Source organism: Lepus europaeus, chromosome 9, assembly GCF_033115175.1.
Source record: "Lepus europaeus isolate LE1 chromosome 9, mLepTim1.pri, whole genome shotgun sequence".
Lineage (NCBI taxonomy): Eukaryota > Metazoa > Chordata > Mammalia > Lagomorpha > Leporidae > Lepus > Lepus europaeus.
In genome coordinates, this window is record NC_084835.1 from 122,607,113 (window position 1) to 122,622,512 (window position 15,400).

Below are 15,400 nucleotides of genomic sequence, written 5' to 3' on the forward strand. Positions count from 1 at the left end.
CAGATGAGGGGGTCAAACTCAGTTTGAATGTGTGTAAAATATACATATATGTAATCTAGATATGTGACAATATTTAACACAGGGGCACACCAGGAAGGTCATGGAAAATGGAATTAAAAGATTATTTTGGTGCAAATAATTTTGAAATCCATTCATATTTTTAATAATATGCATTTTCCATGAACTTTTGAAGTACTCTCACATGTATAAAATCAACATGTAATATATAAATTCATGTTTGCAATATATAAGTAATTCATAATCTATCCTGTTCTAAAAATTTTCAGAAGGAGATTGGATTTGGTATAAGAGGCATCGCAGATGGCCAAGATTTTTGACTTGGGTATTGCTAGGGAGACATGGAATCAAATGAGAAGATGAATTGCCAGTGGAATATGCTTAAATTGGGGAGATGGGAATTTGAGTTTGGACATGATAAAGTTGAACTATCTAGCAGACAAATTGTGGGTTGAATTATGTGTTCCAAGAAGGTCTGCTCAAGTCCTGCTCCCCAGGCCTGGGAATGGGACTTGTTGGAAAAGCAGGTGTTTGCAGAAGGAATTAAGATGGGGTCCTGCTTAGTTCCGAGGGCCCTAAGACGTTGCTACTGGTGTCCTTATAAGAAAAGGTGGAGATGCACAGCAGACAAGGAAGAGGAGAGAAGGGCTGTGTGATGACTGAGGTAGAGACTGGAACATGGTTCCACCAGCCAAGAGGCACCAAGGATTGCTGTCCAGTGCAGAAGCCGGGGAGAGGCCGTCAGAGAGAGCATGGCATTGCCAACACCTTGATTGCGGGTTTGACCTCCAGCATGTGAGAGAAGGAATTTTAAGCCATCCAGGTCGTGGCACTTTGTTGTAGTGGTCCTAGGACACACAGAGCATCTGAGTGTGGATACCAGCAAGGCAGTGGAGTACACAATTATTGGGTTCAGGGGAGAGCTCAGGGATGGAGATCGGAATGGGCGTTGTGTTTAAACATGTGAGAGTCAGGAGTCTGGGGCCCATCAGGGCTGATGGGAGGTCCAGGAGAACAAAGACCAGGCTGTAGAGGTCCAGGTAAGAGAGGACTGAGGTTGAGATGTCAACCCGGTGGAGGCCTTGGGTCACTATGGAGAGAGCAGGCCTGGTGTGGTGGTGGCGACAGAGGGGCCAGGGTTCTAAAGAAAATGAGGAGGGGCTGTCGGATGGACAGGGCTGACCACTGCTTCCAGGAGCTTCACTGTACAAGGTAGAGTAAGAATGAGCGCTGGTAGGTAGGGGTAAGACAGTCTTCTATGTCTTTGCTGTCAGTGGGAGCCACGGTGGCATGCTTTCATGTTTGGGATGGTGAGGAGCATGGAGGGCTGGCACGGGAGTGTTGCCCTGGGCCAGCAACACAAGAAGACTCGGTCAGACGGCAGCTCTTGAGTAGGGCATGGTGCCTGCAACTGCCAGGCGGCCAGGTGTGGCGGCTGGTGGGTGAGTAGCCAAGGCAGAGAGTGTGTGGGTTCTCCTCTGAGAGCTGCGGTTTTCTCAGTGGAGCAAGAAACAAGGTCACTGGCAGAGAGTGGGAGAATGGGGGAGGAGGTGTTGAGAGTTTGTGGAGGGAGGAACGTGTGAAATAATTGTCTAGAAGACTTAATTTGCCTTTCAGTTAATGTGCAGAGGATTTTTTTTAATTATATGGAATTTGAAATAGAGAAAAATACAGAGATGATATAATAAACACCCATGTCATATAATAAGCATTAAAAAATGCTAACATTTTGTCATATTTGTCCCAGATCTATTTTTGAGCATTAAAATACTAGAAATGGAATTGAGTTATCAGAATTTAAAGTTAATTATTTCTCTGTTCTCCTGAACAAGATAAGGAAACTCAGAAAGCTTTAACTCTTTAACTGTTAACTGCCACCTTTTATCTCTCCTACTTTTTGTTTTCAGTATTTCATTCCTTCTTATTCTTACCTTGCCAGGTTAGATATTACTACTTTGTACTGTCAGTGTTTATCGGAGTTTTCCAACATGTTGACTGATTTGTTTGTGTCCCTTTGCTGTACACATATCTTGTAGTTGTTTGGATGCAGTTTCATGTTGTTTGAAGTTCATCCTTTAGTAGTTTTTTCTAGTCTGTGAGTACTAGAAGCTCTCATCTTTGCATGTGTGAAGATGTTTTGCTCTGGATTATGTAAAATACTTTTGAAGGGTACAAAGTTTCAAGGTGGCACTTTTGTCTGCCACCACTGTAAAAACACTGTCCCTTTCCTTCTGGCATGTACTGCTGTAGCCAGTAAGTAGTTTATCCTGTACATTTTATGTTTGAATGGTATTTCAATTGCCTTATTTTTTGTTTCCTTATTTCTTTGCTTCCTTTCTGTAACATTTATTTGAGTGCCTTTTGAGATGGACTAGGATTAGGAAAGTGAGACCCAATCCATTCTCCTTTCTATTACTTGTGATAACAACAACAACAACAATAATAATATAGAAAACAAAAAGAAGAAAGCACTTTTTAAAGTTTAGATCTTGAATTCTTCCTACAGTAATAATACTCCCTGACAAGTGTCAAGATTCTTTGAGCAAGTACTTGACTTAAGGCAGTGTGCTAGGCACTTGGGAAATGCTGGATGAGACAAAGGAGGCTTTGTCTTGTAAATCTCAGCCTACACTCAGAACTTTGTGAAAAACAGGGGGACAACCTTCCTCTCGATGACTGGGTGGGAAAAATGTCAGCATGAACTGGAGCCTCAGGGGGTGCAGCAGCCATCTGGGTGCTGGAACCTGTGGTGCCGCCTGGCCGGGTGGTGGAGGAGGCTAGAGGAAGCCCAAGGGCTGCGTAGGATCAGTTCACGGCCATTCTATGGTTTAACCGTAGACTTGTTTTTCCTCACCAAAGCAATGCATCTGTGACTAACAAGCTTCCTACATCCCGGCCTAGAGCCTCGTAGGATGGCGCTTGCAGATGGCGTCATCAAACTCATGTTTGACACCCAAGGTCTCATCTTCCCATAAAATTCCAGGGATTCTTGGATCAGTTCCCGCCTCCCTCCTGTCCTCTCTCCTTTTGCTCCCCCCACCCCCAACCTCTTCTCTAATATCCTTCCTTCCACCCTACTCAGCCCTTCTTTTTGCTTCCTCCCTTCCTTGGTTTGGTGGCCACCCTAGGAATGTAGGAGAAAATGACAGGGATTTGAGTCGTTCATATTCTTGCTCCAGCCCCGGAACGGGGAACGGCTCCCCGTAAACTCCTTGCCGCTTCTCTGTTTGCCTAAATGCCTCCTTCTCTTTGTCCTGCTCGGCTCTTCTTTCTCGCTTTTTTGGCCTTCGTTCATCTATTATTCATACATAGGCTATCGCCAAGGAGAATTAGAAGCAGTCTCTTACTCAATTTTCCTTCCAACCATTTTCTTTCTTTCTCTTCTTCCTACTTCCCTAATCACTTCCTTTTCTGCAGGACAATGTCAGGATAATTAAAGAATGCTGGTTCTTGAGCATTTCTCTAAAATTGCCTTCCACGGAATACAACTCCCTGTATATTCAATGAGCTCCTGTGAGGAAATAACTCATCCTAAGGCTCAGCTGTTCCAGGGTTCGGATTCAATTTGGCCATCCATCCAAAAGTTAGGATTTTTAATAAAAGCTTTTACAAACCACTTGGGTATTCAAAAGTTTAATACATAACAAACAATAAAAATCATACTTGGAAATATGGGAGAGAAAAAATCCTGCAACTATTCATGTTCATACATAATCTACACTCTGTTGGACTTGGTATTGAAATTTGAGAAATGCATTTTAAATTCCATTAAGCATATCATATTTACTTATGTAGTTGTTGTCAGAGCAGGATTTGCAGAAAATTTGAATTTTTCCATAGTTTAAATATCGCACAGGCTTTCTGTTCCCTGTGCTGAGTTGGGAAGTTTGACTGGACTCTCTTTCCTGGGGGCCAGGAGGAATTGTGAGCTGTTTCCATGTGTTTTGAACTAGACTGTAGAGTAGAAGGAAGAAACACAGCTTCGCATAACTTGTGCCTCTGTCCCCTGACTCAACAGCGTGGTGAGCAAGGGGCTGCTTCCTTGTCCGTAACGTCAGAACAGCAGCCCCTTCCTCACACTTTATGGTAGTGTTTAGACGGCGATGTACACCATCAGCCCTCACACCTTGCAGATGCTGCCTTAACAACGTCATTCACTATGCACTTAACACACAGTGACTGCCCAGCGCTGGCAGAGGGAGACAGGTAAGGAGTCAAATACGTCCGCTACGTGGTCTCACGTGGTAGAAGACTGGAGTGGAAAGGTGTGGAAGAAGGCGTTGTGATTTTTAGTCCTTGTTATTCCTCGTCAGCGTTCCGGGGTGTTTATCCTCCGCAGTTGCTAACGTTGCCAGTTCTCACCCACTTCCTTTCTCAGCTCGCTTTATGGGATCCTGTTGTGTGCTGGAAGCGAATCCAGGCCAAGATCTAGCTGCTTCCTGTGCTGCATTTTCTTTCTCGCAAGGAAGGGGCAGGGGGTGGGTGACCACATTGTGTGGAGGCCAATGGTCCTGTGTTTTCTGTGTGCAGGAAAGAGAGGGAAAAGAGGGCCCTTGAGGGAGGCCGGAGAGTTCTCTGGACTGAGAGGAGGTGGAGCCTGGCGTGGCCATTGTGCATCTTGGTGGACTGTCTTCCGGGCTCCTGGTGTCTCACCTGCTGGCCCGAGCAGTCAGCAGCTTTGAGCACTGGGCTCCTCACCCTTCTTAGAGTCTGGCATCCATGTGAGCACAGAAACACCCAAGTAAAATTCCCAGAGGGCTTGCCCTGGGTGCTGCCGTTCTCCTGGGTGAGCCAGGGGACCTAACCCCACCGGGACCCTGACCCGATGCCTGAGGGCTGGGACAAGGAGTCTTTATGTTAAACTCAGCCTGCTTTTAGAAAAAAAGAAAAAGGCCAAGGAACTTCTGTTGCCCCGCATATCTGAGGTTGTGAATCCGCACGACACTGAGGTCAAATGACTTGTTCTGAGTGGCAGGGAGTGAAGGTCAGAGGTGGGTCCAGACAGAAGATTTTCTCCCACAGTGCTGTCTGATGAGGTCACCTAGAGTTTTGATGGGAAACCACCCAGCACATGGAAGTACTAGGATTTCAGGATTGGCACAAAGTACTGAGGCTTGCTATGTAAGTGCCGTTCTGTCATCAATTTCTCAAGCAAATGAAACATTTTATTCTGTCCTCCAAACAGTGTCGCGGGGTTCCCCTTCTATCCAGCCGGTTCTGGTGAAGACAGGAGTGACGGCCATTAGCTTGAGGTTTGCAAAGGCTGCAGGTGTCACCAGTGCATACTCAGCTTCTGTCCATGACATTATGGGAGTGACGGCATCCATCAGCTGGCCGTGAGTGGCCACCATTAGGAGAGGTAGGCAAAATGAGAGGGATGGTGCTGTGCACAGACACAGGGTGAGGCCACGCGCAGAGCAGCTCGTGACATAGTCTTCCTCTTCCGCTGGCTGTAGGGCTGAGTTGTTTCTTTTGATGAGGAACAGCGAAGCACAGCCCGGCCACCCTGCTGAGGCCTCCCTGGTGGGCAGCTTCTCCCACTGCACCTGCCCCTCTCGGAAGGGCCAGAGGCCAATCCTCGGTCTGTGTCCCTGCCGAGTTCCTGCCGTCCGTCTCCCAGGGGAGCCCCTGGGAGTTTCCCAGGGATAGCGTCAGTTCTTGTAAATCTCATCCCACAATGCCCTTGACCTGGTAGGGCTCATCCTCTGCAACAGCTAAGGAGGGAGCCAGGGTGGGGAAAGCAAGACCTTTTTTAGGGAGCTGTGGGAAATTTACCTTCTTCGCAAAGTCTGCCCAAACCAACGACAAATAAAGAACTGCTTTCCTGCTTCCAGTCTGTGTTTATTCTGATGACTTTTTTTCCCCATTATGTGCAAATTAGTTGCACGGATACCTCTACAAATTAGAAGGACAGGATTCCTTTTTGGCGCGACACAGTAGTGTGTCTGTGCCACCACCTCCGAGAGAAGACCCAGAATCCTGCTCGCTTCCCAGAGCACCTCTGTGGATGCGCACTCTGCCCTCGTCTGTACCACGCGGCCCCCGTTCCCCCTATCGCGTCACTCTCCATGCTTTTGGCCACAGGTGAAGGCCTACTAGATGATGCTCACTCTTGTGTGTGACAGAAGTTCATGATAGGCTGGTTACAGACATCACGCAGGTTCTTCTGGTCTTTCTGCCTCGCCATGCTCAGGTCGGAGCCGGGGTGGTTCTCCCAGAACAGACAGAGTATGTAGATGACAACGCCCAGGGAAAGCGACTTCACTGATCTCGCCCCTTCCCCCACCCCAGCGGACTCGGACGGCCAAGACGGCCCCACCTGCCTGAGCCTAAGTCAGTCACAGCCACGAGAAAGACAGGGGAATGCGTGGCTTTGCTTCAAGAGAAGACCGTGCCTGCCCCCACCCCAGTCTTGACAGACAGGCGCTAGAAAGGTGAGCAAAGTCTGATTCCATGTGAGCCAGGGAGGTGCTGGAGGCGCGGCTGGATACCACGCAGGCGACCCACTCTGTGTGCCAGGAGCCTTGTCAGACCATGGGTCAGGACTGCCTTTCTCCTTGTTGGACTTGACGCTTGTTGAGAGCCCACCTTGACCTTAGCCCGTGGCAGACTCAGCAGTTACCACGCCAAGCACCACTTGATGCACCTTTGGATGGCTCTGGGGCCATGCCGGCTCCCATTTGTGTCCTGCGCCTGCTGCCTGTGCGTGGGAGACGGTATCCCCCAGCCTCCTCTGACCGGCTGGCTGGTCTGGAGTCAAGATTCCTCAATGGGCCGAACAGTACTTAAGTCCAACCGGTAGAAGAGACGGTCAGTGGCGCGGCCAACGGAAGACTCTGGAGGAGGGTGCGCAGTGTGGCGTGGGTGGGGAATGTTGGCAGACGAAACTCAGAAAACTGAAGGAGGGAAGCCGTGGGGCGGATGTACAGACTTAGGGACTGGGCCTCTGTCTCAACCATCGCGGGTCTCGGACTCTGCCAGGGAGAGCAGCACTGTCCAGCAGGAGCCATACAGCGAGCGCCTGCTCATTAATGCTGCCCGAGAAGCACACGACCCAGCGACCTCGGACAGGATGATCAGGCACAATTCAGCACGTTATTAAAGGCCCACTCTGTGGTCGTCCCATTAATAGAATCACCCTGGAAAATGCGTCCCCTGAAGTTGACTGAAAATGACTGCATGATGGCTCGCACTTCTGCCCGCTCACTGCGGGAGTGCGTGCAGCGAAACCGGGGCCTTTGGATGGAGCCATCTTTTTGCAATTTCTTTTATCTGAAATCACATGTAACTTTTGAAGATGTAAATTTGTAAAACGTCATGCTTTATGTATTGCATGTTTGGCATGTACTTTAGTTTTTAAGAATGGATGTTGTCTAATTATGCAGAGGAGCTTTGCATGAGGAAATATACTAAGTGCGCATTAACTAGACAACTTTAAATAATGGCACTTGTGCTAAGAAGTGTATTTTCTGGCAAGCAACTAATTTATAATGGTCATAGATAAATGCATTAGTGTATGAAATGCTTGTCTTTATTTATTGATTTGAAGGGCCAGGATTATATTTTTGAATATGTCTTCTTTATTGGGTCTGTTTTCCATCTTTTACAAAGTTGCTCATATTTTATGTTTATTGACATTTGCTGCATTTAAATGTTGAAAATGGTAGCAATTTTACAGTAAAAAAAAAATAAGTCCACGTTAATACACTCGGCCTGGTTTTCAGGCACAGGTGAGGACGGGATTGTGGCTGTGCCTCTCACCTTGTCCCCCAAGCCTGCTGTTCTTTGTAAGAGTGCACATCAGAGGGAGGCAGAGCGAGATTAAATGACCAAATTCACTGCATTCTGACTGCATAAACCACTACCCTAGATCTTTCTGAGTCAATTTAATTTTGAGCTTTATTCTTGGCCTAATGCAATGTTTTAGTTCATTGCGCTTTTTGGATGTGCAGAAGCAAAGATAATGTGTTACACTACATTCATTTAATGTTTCATCAGGCTTTTTTGGTGTTTCTACCTTTTGGTTATTTTAAAATGTTTCATCCTTATCGCTGCAGTCATGGAATGTAGATTCGTTAAATTGCTGTGCTGGGGGCGCTAGGGGGGCAGCCTGATGGAGGAGGTATGCAGCCATGCCGTCACCGGCACACGCCGAGCCTGCCCGCGTCACAGGCTTCTCCCGGCACCAGCTCTGGAGGTGTTGCCATAGAAAAAACAGGCACGTTTTAAGACTGCATCCGGAAGCGTCAGGGACTCCAGAGTTTTCCTGGACCCCTTACAAGCAGAACACTCAGCAGGTGCCACTGACAGTGCATGCAGGATTGGCTGTCCCAGGAGACGAGCCTTCGTGGTGGTTCTCCAGCAGTGGCGATGGTGACGCAGACCCAGCAGGGAGATCAGACCCCACTGTGTCTGTCGCTGTGTGATTTAAAAATGCACTCACTCAGGGTGGGCACTGTGGCTCGGCGGGTGCAGCTGCCACCGGTGACGCCAGCATCACACGTGAGCTCTGGTTCGAGTCCCAGCTGCTCCACTTCCAATCCAGCTCCCTGCTGATGTGCCCCTGGAAAGCAGCTGATGATGGACCAAGTGCTTGGGCCCCTGCACCCACATGGGAGACCCAAACGGAGATCCTGGATCCTGACTTGAGCCTGGCCCAGACCTGGCCACGGCGGCCATGTGAGGAATGAACCAGCAGATGGGGGATATTCTCTCTCTGCCCCCCTCCTCCCATCACTCTGCCTTTCAAATAAGCCAAAATAAAAATTTTTTAAAGATTTATTTATTTATTTGAAAGAGTTACATAGAGAGGAGAGGCAGAGAGAGAGAGAGAGAGAGAGAGAATCTTCCATCTGCTGGTTCACTCCCCAATTGGCTGCAATGGCCGGAGCTGTGTTGATCCGAAGCCAGGAGCTTTTTCCGGGTCTCCCACATAGGTGCAGGGGCCCAAGGACTTGGGACACCCTCTACTGCTTTCCCAGGCCATAGCAGAGAGCTAGATTGGAAGTGTAGCAGCTGGGTCTTGAACCGGTGCCCACATGGGATGCCAGTGCTTCAGGCTAGGGCATTAACCCACAGCGCCACAGCGCCGGCCCTGCCAAAATAAAATTTAAAATATGTTCTCACTCTATCACCTGCATAGCTGTGGCTCCAGAGTTGGATGAATTGGGAGAGATGCAACCCCGTGAACAGAAAAAGGAAACTTTGTGTAAGTTTGTGCCCACTGCTTACCCACCTGGACTGGATTGCCTGCACCCCTCCTTTACTTATGGAGTCTCCAACAGGAGCTCCCCCTGTGGAAACCTGGCACTGTCCAAGATGGTGTAGTGGAGATCTTCTCCTTGGCTCGGAAAATCCCTGGCCAAGGTGGCAGGAAGACGCCATGGGTCACCCCTGCTGGCCGTTCGGTCCTTGTGCAGGAGACATCTATTGCCCAGAGGGCCACAGCAGTTCACGATCAGTAAGACAGGGGTGTCAGCTGTCAATGAGGGTCCCCAGTGCATCCGTCATGAACTCAGCCGCGCTGTGCTTCAAGGGTTCTTACTGGGTGCTAGGGGAGTGAAAGACAACGAGAGGCCTACCTTCCTGCGGAGCACTGTGTCAGGGAGGACCTGCAAGGGTGGCTGTGGACTGCAGGGCCTCACTCCAGAGCGCCCCCACGTGTTGGCAGGGAGCGCCGCTGGGGGAAGGCACAGTTCCCACCCAGCAGCTTCCATCGCATCTGACCGCCTCCACATCCGAGGAGATTGGAGCCATCAGAGGTGCTTTGTGTCAAAGCTGTTTCTGCCTGGCTGAGTCTGAAAATAAACACCTTTGCTCTCCGTCATTACTGTTTCATTAACACCTTGGCCAGGTTCTTTGGCCAAAGAGACTGGATTTCAGCGTGATGCTAAATTATTCCAGGCCAGCGTGTAATAGTCCTTGATAATTTCATACCCACCGTTCCTCTCTCCCAACTGACATCGCCGGCTCCTAGCTCACAAACACGCACACACACGCGCCATGAACAAGCACATACAAATCGGAGGCTGTGCACGGAAAAAAAAAAAGAAAAGAAGGGGGAACAAACCAGGAAAGCTATTTAGGGCACCGTTCCCCTTGGGTTTGTGTGCAAAGCAGTTTAACTGTAGTTAGTGAGTGCTCAGTGTAATCTAATAAAAGGCATTTTGCAATATTAAGCAAAAAACATCTGGTACCCAGAATTCCCTGATCATTTTTAACTAGATGCAATATCTCTCTCTTTCTCTTTCTCTTACAGACATGTGAAAAATAGCCTAATAAGGATCCTTGTGGTAAAATCAGATGGAAAGCGGGAGGAAGAGTCGCAGCGTCTCCAGCAGCTCATTTGAAGCTGCTCCTCGGAGTTGCACAATAATAATCAGTGCTGGCCCGCTGCCGCCGGAATATTTTGTATATTCATGAAGCGGCTCATCAGCCGTCAGGAGAATGTGCAGTAATCCTTGGATGAAATAAGGCCAATCAGTGGAATAATGAGGAAGGTAATATCTCCCAAGAGGCCTCGAGTGGGTTTTCATCAAACCCGGCTGTAACTCTCCAACTATTTGCTTTACAAATGCAGCCTTTGATCTTTGATTTGGGGAGAAGAGGGAGAGAGACAGGCCTGCTGGTGCATTGTCCGGCCGAGGATCCCACTGGCTGGCTGGTGGGGGCGGGGGTGGGGGGAACCCGGCTGCTAAGGCACAGTCAGTTCTTGTTAAGGAAAACCTCCCAGCCCCTGCATTTCCTGTGCCCTGATAGAGATTCACTTAGCAGGTCAATTGCCAGGAGGCCTTTCTCGCCTTTCATCTTCCCTCTGGTCCTGCGCCCGCGCCCTCGCCTGGTCTGGTCCGGAAGCCTTGCTCTGCTCTCTGCAGAAAAACAATGAAGACTTTCCAGTCAGCCTGAACAACTCCGAGCTGGGGACTCCGGCCGGGAGTCCGAGGAGGAGCTGTCTCAATCTTTACAAAAAATCCGCTTTTCTCTTCCTCATGCCCCGAAAGCAAAACCAAAAGCAAAATGAAATTTAACGAAAATGTCGTCTTTTCCCAGGATAAACCAAGTCTGGTCAGCAAGACCAACAGACCACACGTGTTGCCTGGGCACCGCATTCGTCCTCCCGGGTTACAAGGAGGTGGCTTGCACAGATCGGCGTGCAGGTAGACTGGTGGGCAGAGCTGTCCCCAGGCTGGGCCCTGGACGTGGCAGGTGGCGGGAAGACACCTGTTCCCCATCATTGCCACTTCTCAGGCCCCCATCTTCCTCCTCTCCCGTGTGCTGATCGAGACTCTCATCCTACACGTCAGCAGCCAGGCCCCTCCCACGACGCACATTGCACTTCTTTTCCTTTGCTGTCTTTTCTTTACGTAGCAATCAAAATCAGAACGTTTTAGTTGAAGAGAGCGGTCGAATGTCGAATGCTGGAATTGTGTACTTCTGAGTCCCAAGTTTGTGAAAAAGAAGATGTCCCTCGGTCATCTTCCTTACTAGACAAATTGCAAATGAGCCAAACTGATGTACCCGTTTCCTCGCTGTGGCAACTCAGCAGTGCCACTCAGCGGTGCCATACAGATGCCGGGGCGCCCGCTCAGTCCCAGCACAGAGCCAGAGCCAGACTTCTCTGCAGGGAGACGAGTGGACCCTCCATGTCCACGCAGCCGTTAATGAAGAGGATTGTGTTTACGTCTTGCTATGGATTATGAAGCCTGAAGAACTGGTGTTAACCAAGCGAGTGCCACGCCTTGCTGGGGAGTGAAGGGCATCTGCATTTCAGAAAAAAACGGTGTGAAGTTTTGTTTCTTGTACCTTGAGAAATCTTTTATTAATAAGGCTTGCTATGAGAAAGAGAGATAATATATGAGCTTTTACTAATATTAAAACTCTAATAAGAAATTGAGGAAATTTGCAGTATATTAAAAGACTTCTTTGAAAATTAAGTACAATGAGGTGTACAATAAACAAGGTCAAACAAGTTAATTCGCCACGATGAAATGAGGTGAAAAGGAGTTAGAGGAGATTGCTGGAACAGATTGATTCACTTCCTGTATGGTGATGTCATTAACAAATGCTTGTGCTGCCTTATGGGCAATTGACATTACCAGCAGCATCCACGGGCTTTCGGCAGAAGAGATTTCCCCTGGCTCCCCTCCCTCCGTGGGTTTATTAACGGCGCGGCTGAGCACCTTGGAGCAGGCTGCATCCATGAGGGATCGGAAGCCACAGCGCCTTCGAAGTGTGGGCTTTTAGCAAGGGGGGACGTGAGCGCCTTGCGTGCGCCTTGCTTCTGATGCCGCTGGACTCGGTGTTGGACTGCGACGCGTTGAGAACATCTGAAAGGGCTGAATGTGACATTTGATTCACCCTATTCTGGGATTTGAAACTGTGATGTAAATTACTTTGAAACTGGTCTTTCTTCCATTTTCTCTTTTCAAACTGTAATACAGTTAAATGACAGAGATTAATTACTGAGGTAATTACCGTCGGAAAGCAAGGGGACAGTTGTAGGAGACGGTCTTTCATGCGATGACCAAGTCCTTCTCGACAATTGCAATGATTATTCTGGGTGGCAGGACTTCCCCGCACAAGGGCACCCGGTGTCGGTGCAGTGAGCTCACAGGGAGCTGCTGGAACGAGGTGATTGTACTGGACTGAGCTGCCGCAGCACCGTCCAGGGAGGTCCAGGGGGTCGCCGGGACCTTTTCCTTGCGGGCATGGAGAGGCCCTCCCTTCAGTCGCCTCCTCTCATGTTCTCCTTCAGTTACAGGTGTGGGCCAGCCCCGGGCTAACCCCGGCCCCGTGGCCACGTGCCTGGGCAGCCAGACTTGAGGAGTGGACTCGCTGTGTACAGGTGCAGAAGGACACTGCTGAAGAGAGCGCGAACGCCGACTCCCCCGACTCGGCCACCGGGCCCTGGGAGGAGCTTGGAGGCGACAGGGCCTCTGCAGGAGGCACACCGTGCACCTCACCGTGCACTGGGGAACCCACGTTGGGCTGTCCCCAAATCCCGAGGGAAGGCTCCTGCGTTACTCACGAGCATTACTGGCCTGCAGCTCTTGGAGCCTTTAGCTGCTTTGCTGTCACCCCTTCCCGCTGTTCACGTTAGCCTGGGTGCGTGTCCTCCTGTGAACCCTGCAGGCTGCACGCTGGCTCCCACGCTCAGGGACTGCCCAGAGTTCAGCAAGGGCGGGGCAGACGCCAGGGCGACTCATGTATCTCCATGTGCGCATTAACCAGGAGCGAAGTGCAAGAGGCTCCCAGCGGCTGCGGCTTGTGGCTCTTCCCCCTTCTCGGCCACACCCTCCCCAGGAGCCCCCCCCAGGAAGCGGACATTGCGTCTAGGGCACTGCGGGATTTGCTGAGCCAGCGTGATGAAAGGGCGGGAAGCGCTTCATCCTCAGGGTGTGGGGTAGAACAGCGGGCAGGTGCGCAGGAGCAGAGGGCCAGACCCGGGCAAGGTGGAGAGGGCAGGGAGGCGGAGAAGGCGGGCGCTGGAGGAAGTGGAGAGAGGAAGGCGCCAGGCTCTGCTGCTCCCTTCCAGGTGTCCTCCCAGGCATGATTTCATCCGTGAGCCATAATCAACTTCCCTAATGAAATACGTAATTAACATATTATAATTGTGGTAGAGATGATTTTGACAGAAATCATTTTCCATATCTAATACTATGCTAATTTAATCTGTTCCTCACTCCCCGACATGACCTTTAGTGATTAAGTTTCATGGCAGAATTGTTTTTTTTTTTTTTTTTGATAGATTGATTTATCCACCATGGTTGAGACCCCTCTCTCGGCATGGCTGTCAGGTTTTTTTTCCTTTAAAAATCCCTCCCGGACACGCATGTCCATGTGCACAGGCGCACAGACATGTACGATTCCCTGCACAGAGAAGGTAAGGGTTGCGTGGGACAGGAACAGGCAGAGCTCTCTCTCTCGTTCTGACATCTGAAAAGCGGTCACTGACGGAGACTTGGAAGGTAATGGTGACGTAGGCGTAAACGATGACATTTCCTTCTGACCACTTGGGTTCTGCTGCTTCTCCTTTGAGCCATGTGGCTGTGGCAAACGGGATTGGTGCAATTAAGGTAAATCCATGGAACTAGTTTGGTTATCCGTGTTAGGAGTTTAAGATAGAAAAATACAAGCGATGTACTAATTTTTATCTATATTGTCTTAGGCTCTTCATAACTGCACTTACTCTCTTGTATGGTATTGATGTAACTATGTTATAGCCAAAACCATTGTATCAAATCATCTATGATGATACAGTACCCACATATATACTTAAATAAAAGGAGCCGAGCCATCACCGCCTCTTGCTTAGCGATGATTTGGAGCAAAGACAGGCAGGCAGAGCACTGTACGTTAGGAACTGTTTCTGTAGACCTTCAGCACCGCTCAGGTGGGAAAGGCGCAGCGTGAGGTCACTCAGCGCACACGCACGAGGTTCATGGAGGAGTGCGTGATCTTCTCGTAGGGAGTGTGCTCTCTTCTGTCTGCTCACTCTGCTCTGCCCTGGCCCATGCCGTCTTACTGTATCCCAACCCACTGGAAAACGACGGCCAGAACAAGTGAGTGAACTCAGCAACCTTCCGAGCCCCTTCGCCAGCTGACACAGTCGTGTTCCACTGCTACACTCTCTCGGCTGTTGCGGGTGACTCAGCTGAGCCAGTTCTTCCAGTGGTGCGGCAAGGCTGTGCTTTGCTGCTGTGTGCACATTGAGCAGGCTGTACTTGGAAGGGTGATACGAAGACTGTTTGACTTCTGGCTCAGCCTTGTCCATGTGCACCTGTGTGGCAATGGCCAGGTCATCATATTGTCTTCTGGGCGACTTTCCTTGTGTAAAATGGACCCTAAATGGTGAACTTTGTATGATCAAATTTTTGAGTCATAAAGAAATTATTATAAAAAATGCGTTGGGTATGCTCAACATTGAGAAGAAAAATGTTTGGAAACGATAGAAAACTAATAATGGGGGCTGGCCGGTGCCGTGGCTTAACAGGCTAATCCTCCGCCTTGCGGCGCCGGCACACCGGGTTCTAGTCCCGGTCAGGGCGCCAGATTCTATCCCGGTTGCCCCTCTTCCAGGCCAGCTCTCTGCTATGGCCCAGGAAGGCAGTGGAGGATGGCCCAAGTGCTTGGGCCCTGCACCCCATGGGAGACCAGGAGAAGCACCTGGCTCCTGGCTTTGGATCAGCGAGATGCGCCGGCTGCAGCGGCCATTGGAGGGTGAATCAACGGCAAAATGGAAGACCTTTCTCTCTGTCTCTCTCTCTCACTATTCACTCTGCCTGTCAAAAAAAAAAAAAAAAAAAAAAAAAAAAAACTAATAATGGGGGCCAGAATTGTGGCATACCTGGTAAAGTCACCGCCTGTGATGCCGGCATCCCAT